Source organism: Emys orbicularis, chromosome 5 (assembly GCF_028017835.1).
Source record: "Emys orbicularis isolate rEmyOrb1 chromosome 5, rEmyOrb1.hap1, whole genome shotgun sequence".
Lineage (NCBI taxonomy): Eukaryota > Metazoa > Chordata > Testudines > Emydidae > Emys > Emys orbicularis.
Window position 1 is genome coordinate 47,877,154 of NC_088687.1, and position 19,283 is coordinate 47,896,436.

Consider the following 19,283-nt stretch of genomic DNA (forward strand, 5'->3'; position numbering starts at 1 on the left):
AGTTTCCTTAGAGCCTTATTAAGAGACCTTTCCTCTCCATAATAAAACATTTCTCTGTGACTGTTTCGATTAAGATTCTAACAATACAAACAAAATGCCTCTTAATTCAGCATCCCACTAGAGAACCATTGTTAATGTCAAGCTGCAAAGGCAGGTGGAAGAACTAAACTATCCTTACAAGCCCCATCTAATCAGTAAATGAGAAAGCATTAGATGGCTGCATTTTATTGACTTTTAAAAATCTCTTTTCCTTTTTGTAAAAAAGGTTTTGTTTGTAAATATTTTACCTTCCGTGGCTCAGCATTCATTTGGGAAAAAGAGCCTTTCTGCATGTATTTACATTTAAATACTCCAGAGCCATATTTTCAGCTGCCATAAACCACTGTAGCTACATTGCAGTCAGTGGAGCTATGATGTTTTACAACAGTTGAAGATCTGACCCAAGGGTATACTTTAGTTTTATAGTTAAAAAACTAACAAAAGAATGTACTTACACTCAGTTTACAGATATACAGGCCAAATTCTCTTGTGGAGTAAACCGGGGGAGTTCTAAGCAGCACCAGTTCATACCAGCATTGAATTTGGCCCACATAATTCAAAGGACATTGTAACGTCAATTACTGTTGTTGCCTGATGTGTTTTTAAATTTTATTTTCCTATGTTACATTAGTGCAATGTATTTCCTTAAATACAATAAAATAAACATAAGAGGATGAATGGATTGGTACAGGTTTTTATCTCTAGCTCACTTGCCCTGGCCCATATTGACTGAAATTCTTTAGAAATTGATGACCAGTGACTTATAAGAAATAAATTGGCAATCTTAGTCTAGGTTTTAAAGGATAGAGAGCCTCATCCCAAAAAATTGCCATCACTGTTGGCACTGATTGAATCCTGCTGACAGTCTTCGGCCCTTGTCTTGGAAGTTGTATTATGTGGAGGTATCCCTGAGCCCCACTGAATTCTCCGGTGCATTTGTGGAACTTGCAACATTGGGGCTTTAATGAAGAAAGACAGTAAGCAGAATTAATTCACCAATCTCTATTCCATGCAGTGTCAAGGGTCAGGTCATCACAGACCAAATGGAATTGAAGCTCTGTTTTTAAGTATTTCAGAGCAGTCAGATACTACTGCGATGGATGAAGTGACTGAAGAGCTTCCTAACTTTGATCAACTCTTGAAATAAAATGAAGAATACCCATGAACAGCAGTGGAAAGTTTGATTTATGGTATGCAGAATGTAAAAACAACAACGAAATGCCCTGCAAAACTCTGTGGGATTATAGAACTAGAAATCAGAGCATATTGGACATAATAAATTGAGAAATATGTTCAATTAGCTCTCTCTTTAATCTGAAAATCCCAAATATAGTAAAAATCCAGCAAGGTACGTAAGCAGATCCCATTGGGAGCACACAGGTGATTAAAATTTGGCACATATCTTAGTAGCTTGCTGAATCAGTACTAGCGTAATTAAGGTTGATCAAACTATTTGAATTTATAATATTCATTGCAACTGAATCCTTTTTGTGGTTATCTGACCCATCCTGTCTTCTGCAAATGGAGGTGTAAGTCTGCTTTGCAGCTTATTGGTTGTTTCACTATTTGCTGTAATTGTACATTACTCATGTTGCAGCACTGATCACCTGATACTGTTTCTTTTCTCTAATCTTTTTAAATAGGAGAATTTAAAAAAAACAAACAAACAAACAAACAAAAAACCCCACTTCCCATATGAATTTTCAGATGAACAAACATTTGTCTAAAATTCATGAAACTTTCATGAATTTCCAGACTTCAATAATAATAACAAACCTAACTTGATGCTTCTATTTATTATAATATTTTGGAATCTTTTTTTAAAAAAACAATTCTATCTTTTTATCAGCTCTAAAAACGGAGCTGGCAGGGAGCGGTGCAAACCTTGAATCTTTTTTTTAATGGTGGTGCAAGGGCCATGGTGCCCTGTGCTTCTGCACTTCTGGGAAGTGTTGTCTTCTTGGCTGAGGCACGACTCCCAAAGAGCTCCTAAGGCTTGATCTTGTTCCTGTTAAAGTGAATGACAAAACTCCCATTGACTTCAATGGAGCAGGATCAAGCCACTGCTGAGGTACTACACCACCTCACTGCCACCTATGAGGCGGCTGTGGTTTAATGCAATAATCCAGCCCTATGCCTTGTCCTTGTGCTTCTCTTGAGGGTAACTAATAATTGGAACAATTTACCAATGGTTTCAGTAGATTCTCCATGGCTGGCAATTTTTAAATCAAGACTGGATTTAAAAAAAACCCCTCTCTCTTTCAAAAGGAATTATTTTGGGGAAGTTCAATGGCCTGTGCTACGCAGGAGGTCAGACTAGATGATCACAATGGTCCCTTCTAGCCTTGGAATGTATGAATCGATAAATTTAACAATATTCTGAAATTCAAGGAGGAAATAAAAATGCATGTGATATGTACATTCATAATGATACATTTTCCAAAAATATTATTTTAAGTTTGACAAACATGATAATGATATATATTTCAGTGTGTAATATTATGGATTTTTCACATTTACTGTTATAGTCAATGACATTCTAAACATTGCACATGATAGACATACAAGAAAATCACCATTAAGTGTTGTACTTTTGCAATTGGTGATTGTACTCTATGCGCTATTTTGTGACTATAGTTGTTTTCATAAAAAGAGAAGAAAACAATTTTAAACATTTTATACTTAAAATGTATATAATTTTCATTTAGTCAGTGTAGCAAGGGTTTAATTGTTGCCTATATTAAATCTCTGAGTTTGTTAAAATGCAAATAATACTGTAGTGAGAAATGAATGTTGTTCTACTCCCACAACAGATTTCAGTGCAGACTGTAGCAACTGGTTTAGATAGCATTATTAAAAACTGAAAATGTATTGCTTCTTCATTGTCTCAAAAGAACAATATAGTTTTTCCTCATTGTAAATGATAAGCAAATAAGTGGCATGTATTTATTACTAGCAGCAGTACTTTTCTTGAAATTTAAGGCCTTGATCTTGCAATCACGCATGTGTTTAATTTTACACAAGTGTGCAGACTCATTAAACTTAGATGGGATCTCAAACACTGAACATACTGAAATCAACTTTGGTTGAAGTTACACCTATATGTGGGAATGAGCAGTGGTTTGCTCTGTGTTATAAAGGATTGACCTGCAATAAGATTTAAAGTTGTCAAAGACCCTGAGGACACTAAGTGCCATACTTTCTGTTGATTCACAGGCTATGTCTTCACGGCAAAAAAAGGTATTTTTTTATAGTGGGCTAACTGATGCACGTCAGCTATCTCACTGTACAATCCAGAGGAGACAAGACTGTATTTTTTTTCCATGAGGTAGCTAAGTGAGGCCAACACTATACCTGCTACTGTATTTCACCTCACCTAAATTATCTTGTAGTTAAATTATAGAGCCTTGTCTCCACTAGACGTTTGCAGTGGGATAGCTAATGTGTTTTAGTTAGTCCATGGTAAAAATCCACTTTTTGGTAATGAAGATAAAGCCTCAGAATCTCACACAGGGAGAGGCAGGAGCCAGTTGCAGAGGTTCTTGATTCTCATTTAAACTAAGGCTACTTTACACAACTCTGGGCGGGGTGTCTTAACGTAGGTTATGAATATAATTTATTTCCACTTTTAGGATACTTTACATTGCCAAAGAGGTATAAAGTAATCTTAGTGTAAATGAGAATCAGTCCCTGACAGAGGGAATATGGCCGGGCTAGATAAAAGCAGCAGCAGCAGTATTATGTTGACTTTGGAAGTTATTTCGTGTTGTTAGTTGCAGAAGTTATTTTAAAACATGTCTGAGTCATCTACAAAATACTACACTCTCAGTGTTTGTTCATGTTCAATTTTTTGGGGTCAAATCAGCATATGATGTGGCCAGGGGAAGAGTCAGACACAATAATATGGTTAAATGCAGAGGTCCCAAAGATATTTAAAAAACAGGAGTACTTGTGGCTCCTTAGAAACTAACAAATTTATTTGAGCATAAGCTTTCGGGGGCTACAGCCCACTTCATCGGATGCATAGAATGGAACACACAGAAGATATTTATACATACAGAGAACATTAAAAGGTGGAAGTAGCCATACCAACTGTAAGAGGCCAATCTATTGAGATGAGCTATCATCAGCAGGAGAAAAAAAACGTTTGAAGTGATAATCGAGATGACCCATAGAAGGTGTGAGGATAACTTAACATGGGGAAATAGATTCAGTTAGTGTAATGACCCAACCATTCCCAGTCTCTGTTTAAACCTAAGTTAATTGTATCTAATTTGCATATTAATTCAAGTTCAGCAGTCTCTCTTTGAAGTCTGTTTTTGAAGCTTTTTTGTTGCAAAATTGCCACCTTCAAGTCTGTCATTGAGTGGTTAGAGAGGTTGAAGTGTTCTCCCATTGGTTTTTGAATGTTATGATTCCTGATGTCAGATTTGTGTCCATTTATTCTTTTGCATAGAGATTGTCCAGTTTGGCCAAAAAAACAATGGCGGAAAAAACAAAAACAAAAGCAAAAAAACAACAACAACCCAAGAGCCGCCGGAGCATAGGAAAAATTGGTGGGGGCTGAGCACCCACAGGCAGCTCCATGCCCAGCCACCCCACACCAGCTTGCCTCCGCTCCGCCTTCGCCTCCCCTGAGCGGGCTGCTGCGTCCTGCTTCTCCCCACTCCCTCCAGCACTTGCGCTGCCATACAGCTGATTAGCCTGGGAGGGAGGGGGGAGGAGGAGGAATGCGGCGTGCTTGGGGAAGAGGCGGGGCCAGGGCGGGGATTTGGGGAGGGATCCAATGGGGGAGGGAAGGGGCGGAATCGGGGTGGGGCCAGGATGGAGTTGGGGGGGGGCGCGAGCCCCCTCCGCCTGTGTGCCGGAGGGCAAAATATCGGGACAATTCACGTCCCGACCGAACATCGGTTGGGACGCGGGACAAACAAGTAAATATCGGGACAGTCCCGATAAAATCGGGACGTCTGGTCACCCTATTTGCATCTGAAATGCTAGTGTAATATTTACTGTTCAAATCTTAAAGCTTTGTTGAGTACAGTACAAACTGCCTTTCGACTCCAGTAGTGCCATGGATTTGATTGTATAATCTCCAATTAAGGCACCACCAGAATTAGGTGGTTTATAATTAGTGGATCTGGAACTCCAACAATTTTGCCCTATCAACAATCCAGTGGTTAATTGGAGCTAATATTGGTCTAGCTTCCTTACTAACAGTGTGGTGGAGGATCAATAGGAATGAAGGGATAGTTGGGGCTGATGCTGCTCTAGTCCATCTGAGTCTCTTCTTCAAGAAATATAACATGAGCTTTAGGTGACAATAGAGACTGATATTAGACACTTCTGTATAGCTAATTCTATTTTAGACTGTTCAGAGGCAGAGAACGAGCCCATCTGATCATGCTAGCTAAAACAAATTAATTTACAATATATTGTACTTATCAACTTTTTTATAAACTAAATTATTAACTTAAAATAGCACTAAACCTTACTCATAAAAATAACCGAAAGATAAATTGTTTATCATTGAGATATTCAGAATTAATAGAATGTTTCTCAAATTAACGTTAAACCTCTTTTAATCCTCAATTTTCAGCTGGTGTTGAGTGATTTAGGAATGTCAGAGATGAGAGAGATAAAATAGATTTGATTAGATAGAAAATTATGTCTTTAATGGGATTACGTGCATGCATAATGGCTGCAGGCCCATAAATAATAATTGCAGAACTGGCATGTTTTATTTAAAACAGCGTAAGGCAAGGTTATCCAGATGAATGGAATTTTATGTCCCATTGAAGTTAATAAGGTTCTGCAGAGATACAAGGTTCTGTAAAATGGGGTAAACAGCGAGGTGTCAAAATTTGCAGATGATACAATTATTCAAGATAGTTAAGTCCAAAGCTGACTGTGAAGAGTTACAATGAGATATCTAAAAACTGGGTGACTGGGCAACAAAATGGCTGATGAAATTCAGTGTTGATAAATGCAAAGTAGTGCATTTTGGAAAACATAATTGCAACTTTACTTATAAAATGATGGAGTCTAAATTAGTTATTACCACTCCAGAAAGAGATATTGAAGTCATTGTGGATAGTTCTCTGAAAACATCTGCTCAATGTGTGGCGGCAGTCAAAAAAACTAACAGAATGTTGGAAACCATTAGGAAAAGGATAGATACAACAGTAAATATCATAATGCCACTATATAAAAGCATGGTATGTCCATTCCTTAAAGTTCTGGTCACCTCATCTAAAAAAAATATATTAGAAATGGAAAAGGTACAGAGAACGGCAACAAAAATGATTAAGAATATGGAAGAGCTTCCATATGGAGAGATTAAAAAGATGGGGACTGTTCAGCTTGGAAAGAAGATGACTAAGAGCCATATGATAGACGTCTATAAAATCATAAATGGTGTGGAAAAAGTGAATAGGGAAGTGTTATTTATCCCTTCATGTAACACAAGAATCAGGGGCCACTCAATGAAATTAATAGGCAGCAGGCTTAAAACAAACAAAATGAAATACTTGTTCACACAATGCACAGTCAACCTGTGGAACTCATTGCCTGGGGATGTTGTGAAGGCCAAAAGTATAACTGGGTTCAAAAAGGAATTAGATAAGTTCATGGAGGATAAGTCCATCAATGGCTGTAGCCAAGATGGTCAGGGATGCAACCCCAAGCTCTAGGTGGCCCTAAGCCTCTGGCTGCCAGAAGCTGGGAGTGGAAGACGGGATGGATCACTCAATAATTGCCCTGTTCTGTTCATTCCCTCTGAAGCATTTGGCATTGGCCACTGTTGGAAGACAGGATGCTGGGCTACCTGGACCATTGGTTTGACCCAGTATGGCCATTCTGATGTTCTATTGTGGTCAACTTGCAGGATAAGGTGCTGGTATATCACTTGTATAGAATGAGCTATTAGTATTTCACATATCACCTCTAGAATAAACAATAGAAAGGGACCTAGATGAACATATGGTAAATCATGTTGTCTGCCACTTCTGGTCAATGCTATTGATAGGGGAAACATGATTTCTCCAATTTTTCCATTAACTTTCCAATTTCCTTAAAAAGAATTAGGCATAGATTGCTTGCATGTTATTATTACCATGTAAACACTTATAATGCAGTAGATGCCTCCATAATATTAAATGTCAGTTATATGTCTGTGCTGAAAAAATGTGGAATGAAATTACAAACGATGCCACCAAACTGATTTAGTATCTGTGTGATAGGGTAGCAGCAGGACAGCAGAGGGTACAGAAAGGATTAATAATAGTTAACAGATTGATTGCGCTACCAGGTTTGCTGAGAAGCTACAGAAAAGATCATGAAGATTGTATGGCAGATATAACCTTTGTAAATGGAAAGTTTGACAATAATTGTGGGGATTATGGTGAAATCTAGATGTTGACAGCTACAGGTCAAAATTTTAGATAGGGCACAGAAATTGCCTTAGCTGCTCTTTATCTGCACATGTACTAATTAATTAAGGACACTTTTAAAAGTGCCCCGTAGTCCTCTGCTGTGGCTGCCAGCTGGTCAGCAAACAGCAGGTTACTTCTTTGCAGTCCTGCTGCCACTGAGGAGTCTTGTAACTGAAGGCATCCTGACTGCACCATACAAGTTTCACCTGCTATATATATCTTGATGATTTTAATAATTGGTGTTTATATTTAATCTTCTTAAAATATTTGTCTTTGGCTTGAACTATGCTATGTTGTGTGTAAAGGGACTTTCTTCTTTTTCATAGAAATGAAATATAACTAAAAGGTTTTGTTTAGTGTGGTCAGCCTTACAGTGAAGCAGCTAATGAAAAGACTATTTAGAATGTATACTCTTTGGGCCAAGGGCTGACTTTTACCATACATTTACACTGCAAATGGAGCACCAGTCCTAACTGGGGTCTCTGGGCACTAACATGTAATATTCAAGAATAATAAACAACAATATATAATAATAAAACAAACTTTGTTGGGCAGAACAGCTTGTGGGGAGAAATCTGCATCTGAAAGTCTGACCACAACTACTGTTCATAACAGACAGCACAACATAACCTTAACTCTGCACCTTCAACCCTCCCTTCTGCACACACTCCTTTAAACAACTACCTTGTCCCAACAAAATTAGTTAAGAATGTTTGATGTGTTGGGAGGAGGTAGTTTGGTAAAGGAGAAGAGATAGAAGGCTGGCATCAGTGGAGGGATGAAGAGTCGTGATTGTGGTCTAGTGTTCGGCCGTTGTGGTGTGTGTTTGAGGATGGAGGAGTAGAGCCTCTGTACAGCTTATCTCTTCATTTCCTTGCTTTTGTGACTCTGTGTAAGGTACATTAGGTGTGTAACACCTTCATTGTTTCATGATGACACCTTTTTGTGTATGAATTTCCTATGTTTTTAAATGCTTAAATAGAGGATAATATGTGGAAGGGGTGGACTTGTGGGAGATAGTTCCTGGAACTGGGCCACAGAACTGCAACTAATGATGGAGAAGATTATATCTGTCAACAGCAGTACTTCTCTGACAGACAAAACCCTCTATGTCAGCAGTTACCCACAAAACTTTCTTCATTGCAGGATAAAATTGGATGGAAAAGTATAGTTACTGATAGAAAAAAATTATCTTACAAAGATTATATGTAATTAGCTATGCATTGCAGAGAAGTTTCAATTTACTGAATAATGGTGAAAAATGATCCATAGCCTGAAAAGATTCTTTTTAAAAAAAACCTATCCAGTGTATCATATCTACTCAGGATACCTCTAACATTTTTTGTGCAAATAGACAACATTTTTTAAAAAGGCATCTCAACAAAAAAGTCATGAATTTGAACAACAGACCAATTCTAAACATCTCTTTCTAAATATCTATAAAAAGAAAGTTAACAAAAAATATTTTGAAAATTCAACAGGCATACAAGGTAACCGTTTCCAGTTTCACACTGAAAGGCCATCTACATGTAGAGAAAAAGAAAATTGTGTACCTCATTTTAACCCCGTTTCAGAACATAATCTTAACAATGAAGCTAACACCAGCACCTCTATTATAAATGCTCCTTCACCCCTTCCCCATGGTAAGTCTGAACTCCTTGTCATCAGGCTGGTATTAGGATCTATGGAAGACCATACACTTGTATAGCTTAAAGACTGGAATGACTATTAATTTATTTATACCACTTTGTCTTTCTCCAAACTTCTTTCTTGGAACACAAGTTTTTAATCACAGAACACATGGCCTGTGGAGACTCTGAGACCTAATTCTTATGACAAGAATCAGAAAGCTGCCCAACAAGCTACTTCTTTATTCAGATAATGATTGAAAATAATTCCCCAGCAAATGCTACAAATTTAAGTGCAACACTGTTGTTTTCCTTGGAGAGACAAAAGTATGTGCCATTTTTGTCAAACAATGCAGACCTTTTCTTTTGCAGCAATTAGTGATGATGCATGTAGTGAATTGCTAAGTATTCATGACTAATCTGGATAGACAGGACTGTCCCTTGCTAATCACAGTGAATATTGGCCTGTCCATAAAGAGCAAGGAGTGATGATATCAAAGAGAACAGTCAGCTATTACCAGGGCAAACTCTTGGCCATGAGCTTCTGTAGACAATAATATGAAAAGACAGAGATGAAATTAAAAGCAGTGTTAAATACCCTTAAGGCAGAAAAACAACAATCATTTCTTTGCAGACTACTCATGTATTATAGTGTACTATGTATTATAAACTTTTTAAGTTTTATTTTACTATATAAAATTTGAATGAGTAAAATGCTTTTAATTTATTTTTATATGGAGATAGTGTGTATCAAATAAAACATGGCTCAATTTCCCGCAGGGTAGGGAACAAATCTCATTACTAAAATAAAGCACAGAGGGGTGTTTTTCATTGTGTGCTAAATGTGTATGATCTGAAATTATTTATTAAATTGCACAATTTATAGTAATTTATTATTCATGAAGGATATGTTTGCTACTGTATATCTAACTTGAGGGTACTTATTTATTTTAAAGAGTTGTCGTGAGGCTCAGTAACTGTTCTATTCAGTGACTACAAGCCCTTTTGCTCCCCTTCCATCAGAGAGCAATGAAGACCCAGCAGATGTGAAGGGTGCATGTAGAAGGATGGGTGACTCTTCCATGACCTCCTTCCCCAAGCCCATTGGAAGCCTTTCTGAGGAGGTTCTACAGGTGTAAGTTTCTGCACTTCGGGAAGGGGTAGAACCTAAATTCTAGGGGTGGGGGATGCATTGATTTTAGAAAGCGAACCCCTCCTTCCATGGTGGGCAGGAAGAATTCCTAAGAAACCCTGGAATTTCCTATATAAAAAGGTCTGGTTTTTTTCTTTCAATTAATATCTTTGCTAGCTCATATAGCTTGCTATGGAAACTCACTTATTTCTATGTTTTACCTTGCCTAAGTACAAGAAAAAGGAGTTGTTCCTTGTGTTTAATTTTCAGAAGCTCAGGAAAATGGTGACGTTTTCCAATTATCTCTTATCTCTTGGAATCTTCTTTCTTAAATTGCTTTCACTTTTCCAGCTTGTTAACTAGTCACAGAACAATCAAGGTTGAAAATTCACTTTTCATTTTTTCTGTAGAGTATTAAATAACCGTCAGTCATCTCAGCCCCAAGTAGCTCTTGTGACACTTATTCAGCTTAAATGACCAACATGTGTATGAACAATTCAGTGTTTCCTTTTATAAACACAGGATCCCCCATGCTACAAAAAAGTCTCATAAGCTGTAGAGATGGGATAAATACAAATACCCTAACAGTGACAGTATTAGAATAAGTCCTGCTGAAAATGGATTAGTGGACAGAATGCAGGTAAGACTGTCAAAGGTCCAAAATGGATGCATTTTATCACATAGCTTGCATTCTATCACACTGTATATCACAAATATCACCACATGCATTTGTGTATATAAAATATATATGTTTCTATTAAACGTATGAAAGCACACTGAGGGGAAAATGGATCACTAATGATGGTGGCTGCTTTCACCAAACTTCCTTCATTGTGTTTTTTTCCCTTAAAGATTATACATGGTAAAGCTCTAAGGATGACTTTTCTACCCCTCACATTAATCTACAACTCAGTTATGCAGGGGTTTAAAGAATGACTACCACATTTCAGTCAACTTTAAATAATATTTTGCAGCATTTTACCAGAGTTTCACTGAACTATTATGAAATTCAATGGCATTTTCTTTCCCATTATCAATAACATATTTATGTAAAATAATGTTTTTTTTAGTCTTCCAACATAATAAAAGAAGGCCATTCATTCCCAACTCTGAGAATTTTTTAAAAAAAATAACCCAAACTACACATTTTCCTTAGGAGTGATTTTCCCTTAAACTGCTGTTTTCATATTTTATGATTTATTGTCTTTTTTTCCCTGCATTGCTTATCCACCCAAACTCACAAGGCTTGATTCTTATCTCTCATACATCAATTGTACACAAGCTTAACTCCATTAACTTCTGTGTGACCTTGAGCAAGTCACACAGCCTCTTTGGCCCAGATGCACAATGGTACTTAGGAATCAAACCCCCAGACTTAGGTGCCTAAGTCCCAGTTTTAGGCACCACTTTGATCCACAAAACTCCTACTTGGCTGCTGCCTAATCCCATAGGTGTCTAAACTCCCTCGGCACTTAAATATCTGCTATAAAAGTTCCTAGGCACCTAAATCTCTGCTTCTGGGCATGTACACTGCTCCTCACTCTAGGCATCTGGATGCCTATCTCCCACCTAACCCCCAATGTGATCAATAAACTCAGGGAAAATAGACAGAAGAATGCCTATCTCATCTGGTAGGTGTGCTCAGAGGCTGCCTACTGGATTGGGTCCCATTCAAAGTATGGAAGTAGTAGCATGCAGCTTATAACTTTTAGCCCCCTGACTGGCGCACTCAGTTGGGATGTGGGAGAGCCAGGTTCAATTTACAGGATTTGAATAAGGGTCTCCCACATCCCAGCTGAGTGTTCTAATGACTGGACTCAAAATTATAAGGGCATCAGTACTCCAACCCCCATTTTGTGTGGAGTGAGGCAGGCACCTAACTCATACTCACAAGAAATGACTTAAGTTCCTAAGTGTATGTCTACACTGCAATTAAAAACCCATGGCTGGCCTGTGCCAGCTGACTCGGGCTCACGGGGCTTGGGCTAAGGAGCTGTTTAATTTGGTGTAGCTGTTTGGCCTTGGACTGGAGCACAGGCTCTAGGACAGTGATGGGCAACCTGTAGTCTGTCAGGGTAATCCGCTGGTGGGCCGCCAGACAGTTTGTTACATTTGCACGGTTGCCCGCAGCTCCCAGTGGCCACGGTTCACCGTTCCAGGCCAATGGGAGCTGGGGGAAGCGGCAACCAGCATGTTCCTGTGGCCTGCGCCGTTTCCCGCAGCTCCCATTGGCCGGGAACGACAAACCGCGGCCACTGGAAGCTGTGGGCAGCCGTACAAATGTAACAAACTGTCTGGCGACCCACCAGCGGATTACCCTGATGGGCCGCATGCGGGCCGCAGATTGCCCACCACTGCTCTAGGACCTTGCGAGGTGGGAAGGTCCACGAGCTTGGGCTGCAGCTCAAGCCCAATTGTCTACACCACAATCAAAGAGGCGTGAGCCCGAGTCAGCTGGCATGGGCCCGCCATGAGTTTTTAATTGCAGTGTAGACATACCCTCAGTCTCCTCGCTCCAAAAGAGGGGATGGCTAGCAAAGATAGGCACCTGACTCTGTGAGAGGGGCAGGGCTTAGAACACACCCCTCTGGTTGGCATCTTCCATTGGCTTGTTTAGTTGGTTCCTCACCTAGAATACTGGCATTTGTGGATTACATTCTTAGGCACTATTTCTCTCCTTTCATTGTATAGGGATCCTAGGTGCCTAACTCAGGCTTTGTGAATTGCAGTGTTGTTCCTGTGATTTACCAGGTGTTCAAGACCCTCTGTGATCCAAGCCTCTGTGCCTCAGGTCCTCCTGTGTAAAATGGGGAAAACAGCATCTTCCTATCTCCCAGGGTTATTGTGATGATAAATACATTAAAAGTTTGTAAGATGCTTAGATAGGATAGATAGAGTTCAGAAAGTTTCTCTTGTTTTATACAGAAAATCACAGATATCAGAATGAAGCTTATAGGCTTTAGTGGGATAGTTAGATGTGCAAGAAATTCAGGATTGGCCTTGCTTTTTTTCTTTTGTCACCCTCTGTGCTAGACCATAAAGAGACCCGGAGGATTTATCTGTGGATGCTACAATAATAATGTTAATGGACAACATTTTTTACAACATTTTTGGAGAACTGTTGTTTTCTTAAATGAAGTTCATTAAATGTGAATGATTTGCCAGGAGTTGTCTTCCTCTGGCAAACATGAGTCATAGAAGTAGAAACCCAGCAGCACATCTGTAACCCACAGTACCCTCACCAGTTACTAAGCCAGTGTAGTTCCTTCAGGCAATCTTAACCTTTCATTTTGATTAAGTCTATAATGTCACTGACATATGTCTAAATATCATGTCATTCGAAATAAAGTGTTTTTTAGTGGGATAGATGTTTAGCTGTGGATTAGAGACCATGTATATGTTTCATTGTAACAATTTCCTTTCTGGCTCAAAAAGTTCTTTGGCCTTGCACCATTAGCTAAATAATATGACCAGATCGATTATGCTGTTCTTGGTTTTATCACCAGCTGAAAGAAGCTCGCTTAGAATTATGTGTTTTCACTATGAATAATCTTGAGTTTTGTTTCTTTTCATTTTTAATTATTAAGAAAATGATGTATAATGCAGGTTACACTGAATGCTCACAAATAAATAGATTTCACAACTGACCAAGAGAATGATTGGCATGAGGCATTGATATACGAGTTCTAAGTAGAGAGCACTAAAGGGAAACAGTGAAGGATCAATGGTGCTGCTGCTGGCTCATGTTCTGTTGCCCTCCCTCTTTGTCTGTTGCTAGATAGAGATGTACACATTTATCTCAGCCTATTATCAGAAGACAGGTTTCAACAGCAGCTTCTCATCCTTTACCCTAATGTTAACTGTTGAAAATACATCCAACAAATCATCAGTTGTAGAGAGCCTCAGAAGGGGCAGATTCTACTCCCACATTTGTGAAAATCTGGAGTAATTACACTGAACTAAGTAAAATTACTCAATATCCACTTGGGTGGTACTGAGAGCAGAATTTGGTCCAATCTCTCTTAATATCAGTAATAGCAGATGGGCTGGCCCACCTGCTCATCTTGGACTATGGGTGTTTTCCAAGACCTCAACCCTCTATTTCAAAAATTCCAGCTGGTATGGTTGGGTAGCAGAGATAACCGTGCAGCTGCTGTAAACTGGAGGTGCTGTAGCCATTGTTTCATCTAAAATGCAGCACATAGGAAGAGCTGGATATAAATAGTGGTGCATCCAGCCAAGGTTTCATGAAGCAAACATACCAAAGCATCATCACACAATTCCAGTTTTTTTGCTGGGCAGCTGGCTCCAATCAGAGTGGCAATTTGTTACCAATTAGTAAAATCATCTTGCTGCTGGCTGGACTATACAAATAGCTTATTTGACTCTCCTTCAGGAACAACAGTGATTGCTAGCATGTTTGATAGATATATAGTCTATGAAAGTAATGTGCACAGAGCCATTAAGGGACAGCACTTGGAAAGAGTCTGATCAATCAGACCCCTCTTCCTAACTGTAGCTATGCAAAATAATAAAGAAGAAAAACAAACAAACAACCCGCTCCCCCCAAAAAAACCCAGATGTCTCACAGTAATTTGGTATAAGAGGTGAAGTGGCACTCACTTTACCACCGGTTTGAATTTGGCCCAGTATAACAATATTTAATAATACAATGGCTCTAACTTATACACGCAAAGGACTCTCAAGATGGCAATTTCCTATTTGATTATTAATTCTCATTTATTGTATTCAAAACACTTTTTAGGGCCAAATCCTTAAATACTAACTCAGGCAAAACTCCTATTGGGCCATGACACAGAGGCCTATTGATGCCAACTGGCAAAGAATTCACTGTTTTTACAAACAACTTCTGTCTCACTACACCTAATATGCTGCTTTCATGGTATTGATAAATAAAGGGTAGCATAAATAGTCATTGCAAGGTGTATGTAAAGGTAATATTTTAGGACTAATGTAACTCTATTGAAAATTATGCCCTTATGGTCTTGGAGTGAAAGAGAGTTACCAATGAATCATATGGCCCGGTGCTAGCCCATTCAGGGAGGGAATTGTCACCCTTCCCTGGCTAGCCAATTATGTAATGCAGTGTTTCCCAAACTTGGGACGCCGCTTGTGTACGGAAAGCCCCTAGTGGGCCGGGCCGGTTTGTTTACCTGTCCTGTCCGCAGGTTCAGCAGATCGCGGCTCCCACTGGCCGCGGTTCGCCACTCCAGGCCAATGGGAGCTTGTGGAAGTGGCGCGGGCCGAGGGATGTACTGGACACCACTTCCAGTAGCTCCCATTGGCCTGGAGCAGCGAACCGCGGCCAGTGGGAGCCGCGATCGGCCGAACCTGCGGACGGGGCAGGTAAATAAATTGGCCCGGCCCGCCTGGGGCTTTCCCTGCACAAGTGGCATCCCAAGTTTGGGAAACACTGTAATGTATTGCTCAATTGTCTACCTTTGCACCAACCCAGAAAAGTTAATGGAGAGCCATCAAAGACAAATTATAAACATCAAAACCACTTGGAAATGAAAAGGAATGGTAGGACAGCGAAGAGATGGCCCTATCTGTGAACAGAGAAAGACTGAGGGTACATCTACCCTACCCGCCGGATTGGCAGGCAGTGATCGATCCCCGATTGCTCTGCCGTCGACTCCGGAACTCTACCATGGCGAGAAGCGGAAGCGGAGTCGACGGGGGAGTGGCGGCCGTCGATCCCGCGCTGCGAGGACGCGAAGTAAGTGATTCTAAGTCGATCCAAGATACGTCGACTTCAGCTACGCTATTCTCATAGCTGAAGTTGCATATCTTAGATCGACACCCCCCCCCCAGTGTAGACCAGGCCTGATTCAGTATATCACAGGTTGGAGAAAGACACTCTGCTTCCATTCTGAGGAAGTATCTTGATGAACAGGGGATTCTTCATGAAAGAATGGGTCCTAACTCCTTAGTGTAGGTAAGCGCTGCTAAAAATTGAACTGTGGGGTGAGAATCTACTTTAGTAGATAGGAAAGGTAACTATTAATAAGTGTAAGCCCCAGTCTGCATTCTATGATTTTTTGTATGTAAACTTTTGTTTCCACCACTTACACTAGTTTCTATTTGAATCTCTATTCTTTCTTCTATTCTAAATTTCCTTTTGTTTTACCATAATTGAACTCAAATTCTGCATGTGATACAGGAGACATAAAACTGGGGTACAGTGTTCCTTTGGGAATGGAGGATCTGGGATTTCTGTTGGTATTCAGTGATCAGGGGCTGGACACCATGGGGGTAAACTTTGAAGGGGCTCAAGGGTTGGGGTCTAGCTATTGTCACCCTGCGGGCAAAAGCAGGACTGGTATACCTCAGAAGAGAGTGCCTGAGTGGTTGACAGGCTGGTTGTGTTAGGGAGTTAACACCCAGTTGACACAGGCGAGACTCCCTCGTGCTGGTTGCAGATGCAACAAGGTGACTCTCAGCGCTGGATGCCTGGAGAAGCATGACAGACCAACTCTTGAGAAGTGCAGAACATCTTGTGAAAAATTATAGCCTCTATTTGCATAAATGGATATTATAGCAGCTTAGCACACCTCAGTATTTACTTAAGTGTGAGTTTTCCTGAGCAAGGACGGAGTAGAAAATAATTAAAATAGTGAAAAGACTACCAGGATTTGGCCCATTCAATGTATAAATTACAGCTGAGTAGAAAATGTGTTGACATTGGTTGGATAAGAAAAGAAATGAGTGATATACTCATTACTGTCTGCCTGTTGTGTGGGGAATGCAAGCTATAACCTCATTTTGTTCAGTAAGGGAATGACTGATGGTGGGGAGTTGGCAGAGGAGCTTCCTTATAACCTTTACTCCAGTACTTAAAGTACTCTCCTGGGAGGTCGGAGACCTTGGTTCAGTTTGCCCCTCAGCCTGATGATGATGTATTTAGACAGGTGTTTCCCATCTCTGTGGTGAGTGTCCTAACCAGTAGACTACAATGTCATTCCTACTCTCTGTATGGCCCAATACATATTTAATTTATTTATACAAAGTAGAATGGCTTCAACAGGAGAGACTGCAAAAAACCCCCATCAGAATATTTTTTAGACCAGTGGTGAAGATATTTAACTGAGTGGTGGTGATTTAATATTCAACTCCCTTTTCCTCATCGGGCAGAGGGATGAATTGAACCAGGGTTTCCCACAACCCTGGTGAGTGCCTTAACCACTGGGTTAAAAGTTAGAAGGGAGATCCTCCCCCCAGCTACATTGTGAGGACTTAAGCACGCTCTGAGAACACATACCAGGTTGGCCCTGCAGGTGACATAGGTGAGGCAACACCTATCTCCACTTGGTTAGTGTGGACATAATAGACTTCTGTAAGGCAGATGACTTGGTACCACAACACATTTTTGATTTAAAAACTAGAACAACATAAAATTAACATGGCACATATTAAATGGATTAAAAACTGGCAACTGATTGGTCTCAAAAGGTCATTGTAAATGGCGAATCATTATTGAGAGAGTCTGTTTCCAACGGTGTCATGCCAGGATCAGTTCTTGGCCCTATGCTATTTAACATTTGTATCAATAACCTGGAAGAAAATATAAAATCTTCACTGATAAAGTTTGCAGATGACACAAAAATCAGGGGAGTGGTAAATAATGAAAAGGACAGGTCACTAGTACACTGTCATCTAAATTGTTTGGTAAATTAAGCAAACAATGTGAGTTTTAGTATGTCTGAATATAAAAGTATACATCTAGGAACAAAAGAATATAGGTCATACTTACACGATGGGGGGCTCTATCCTCAGAAGCAGTGACTCTGAAAAAAGATTTGTGGGTTGTGGTTGGTAATTAGCTGAACATGATCTTCCAGTGTGACACTATGGCCAAAAGAGCTAATGTGATCCTGTGATGCATAAACAGGCCACCACTTCCCGCAGCTCTCATTGGCCGGGAATGGCGAACCACGGCCACTGGGAGCTGCGAGCGGCTGTACCTGCGGACGCTCAGGTAAACAAAGCATCTCACGGCCTGCCAGGGACTTACCCTAAACAAGCCGCAAAACAAGTTTGGGAACCCCTGCCTTACAGTGATGGACTCAAAGCGCTCAATCTATTTAGCTTACCAAAGAGAAGGTTATGGAGTGACTTGATTACAGTCTATAAGTATCTACATGGGAAACAAATATTTAATAAAGGGCTCTTCAGTGTATCAGAGAAAGGTATAACATGATCCAATGGCTGGAATTTGAAGCTAGACAAATTCTGACTGGAAATAAGGTGTGGAGTTTTGATGGTAAGGGTAATTAACCATTGGAACAATTTACCAAAGGTCATGGTGCATTCTCCATCGCTGACCATTTTTAAGTCAAGAGTGGATGTTTTTCTAACAAATATGCTCTAGGAATTATTTTGTGGAAGTTCTATGGCTGGTGTTATACAGGAGGTCAGACTAGATGATCACAATGGTTCCTTCAGGCCTTGGAATTTATGAATCCTGCAAGGTCTTAGGCAAGACAGAGGTGTCTGAATGCCTGCCTAAGGCAGTAGTGCTCATGCCTAGAGGCAGAAACTTTTACAGTGAAAATTTAAGCACTAAGGTATTTTAAGCACCTACAGGATTAGATGGCAGCTGAGCAGGGTGTCACAGTTCAGGGCAAATGCACCTGTATTTCCTATCAGTGATTCAGCAAAAGCACCTACCCTCAGGCATCCACCTCCCCTGACTGTCACCTCCCTTGGGTGAGACACATGTCTCTTTTCCTTCTGATGGGGGGTAATTCCAGGCTGCACAGTTTCCTGCCTTCACTATGGACTTCCTAACACAGACATGTTGCCCAAGGACACATACTTGGATTCTCTTCAGAGATTAATGTAATTGCTACAGTTATATAAGTATCACACAGACTTCCTATGCAAGCCTACTTTATTCTTAAGGTAAAAAGCATTACAGAAAAAACATTAAAAGCAAAACAAAACCCCCCTTACACACAGGTTAATAAATTTACCAGAATTAATCCCAACCCTAACGTCGATTCTGGCAGGTCCAGTCCTTCCAATCAAACC